The sequence below is a fragment of the Aplysia californica genome, unplaced genomic scaffold (assembly GCF_000002075.1).
Source record: "Aplysia californica isolate F4 #8 unplaced genomic scaffold, AplCal3.0 scaffold00416, whole genome shotgun sequence".
Lineage (NCBI taxonomy): Eukaryota > Metazoa > Mollusca > Gastropoda > Aplysiida > Aplysiidae > Aplysia > Aplysia californica.
Window position 1 is genome coordinate 456743 of NW_004797686.1, and position 1829 is coordinate 458571.

General features: G+C 40.2%; 1 protein-coding gene across 1 annotated transcript in view; it reads left to right on the top strand.

Moving 5' to 3' along the window:
- Positions 1 to 1017: 1017 nt before the first annotated feature.
- Positions 1018 to 1829, top strand: part of LOC101845020 (coiled-coil domain-containing protein 39) — a gene marked incomplete at its 3' end in the record, with an annotated part of 14070 nt that continues 13258 nt past the window's right edge. Inside the window, 1 exon segment of the mRNA XM_005104359.3 lies at positions 1018 to 1092.

The window sequence follows — 1829 nt, forward strand, 5'->3', positions numbered from 1 at the left end:
TCTCCCCTCCCCCTCCCCTTTCGGCCTCCATTGCATAGTGTTGCTACAGTGTTCATCAAACAATAGGCTACGTCACGTTTTCTTAGCAGTTCAGGCTCTCTGATATCCAAAGCCCACCCGCAGTTCTGAAGCTCTCGCGCCTACTAAACAGTTTTCTGTAACTGCAACAAGCCTAAGAAATTTGCGTATCCTTTTTAGAACGTTCGAATTTCGTCGGTTAAATTACTATCAAGATTCTTGAATATCATGGGTATGACATTTATCACTGTTAAAAACTCTTTTTTTTAAAGAAAGCGTCTGTTTAACAATACCACCCCCCAACACACACACACACACACACACACACACACACACACACACACACACACACACACGTGTGCTCTACAAGAGTATGAGAATGAGAAAGTATCTACAAGTTATTGAGAATTTGAAAAAAAAAGTCAAGAATTCCACAGCCGTGAAATAATACCTTCAAAAACGTAGCAATGAATTAGTAACATAGTAACATTGTACAACTGAAAAATTCCAAGACTTCTGCGACAGACTCGAAGTTCTCGTGGGGGAATGTTCGTAACGCTATTGACGATTGTTTTTCCCCTTTAAGTTATGGATTCATAAAGAGGGCAATAAATATTTCTTCGCGGTTTTTATGGGGTTTTTTGTTTTGTTTTTGTTTTCGTTGTTTTGTTGGTTTTTTTGTTTTTGTTTTACTAATGATCAGAATGTCCCCCTTCTACACTCGAACTCTTGTATATTGGTTGTTTTGTAGAAATGGGTTGTAGTTCTTGTGTGTATAACATATTGAAGAATTTTATTATAGATTGCGGCTTGATTGGGCTAATAGGCCTACGGATTATAGTTATAAAGTTGTTCATACTCATCCCAAAGGACGCAATATGACTCGTTAAGTCAGTTAGAAAAGAAATTAATTAAACCTATAAAGCTAATATACGTATGAAAAAAAAGACCAGTATTCTGGGGTGAATGGATGGAAGCCATCTATAGCCACTGGTGCCTTTTTATACGAGTATTCCGCATATGGAAGGTATCCAACATGACAGGCGATTCCTGGCATCTATTTGTGTATATTCAGTAAGTTTTAGCTCATAATTTGTCTATAGCTTCCCAGCAAGTGCTATTTCTGTAAGTCGTTATTACATACAGAAGAATTGGCATATTTTTGCGCACTGTATTCAGATCATAACCTTAACAGGTTAATGCCTTCCGTACGTACTCCTAAGTCTTAAGTGCTCTACAGTTCCAGTAAACAAAACAGGGCCCGTGGCACAGGCGTCGTAGTTCTCAGCTGCTGCAGCATTTATTCCTGGGTTACTCTGAAGGAGGATTAGCGAATGCCCAGTGTTCCGCGATTGATCCCGTGACACGGGGGCCGTCCTGTTGGCTTGACAGTCCCAGTTGATCAATAATATCTCTACTGACTGCGTGCTACCGGTCGCTTTTTCTACTGCAAGTGCGGGTACCTCGAAGTCAAGTTCTTATGAGCGCTGAGAAAGAGTTTAAGGATTTGTTTTGCTGTTGGAGTAATAGCCAAATTCATCGTTGTTGGCTCATTGTTTTCAGCAGCCATGTTGTTTAGGTATTTTATCGGCTTTGTCTGACTCATTATCTTTGCTCTGTCAGAGGACATTTTCTTCTTGGTGCCCAAGGAGTGGTGTTGGGGCTCACTAACACATGTTTCTAGGCCATGTTTTTACTGACGATTCCTGCGCTGGAGGTATTGGTCCACATTTTACTTACGTTCCCCTCTCACTCATCCTATCACTCACCCACATTTTATATATTATTATTTTATTCATTTACCCCCCCCT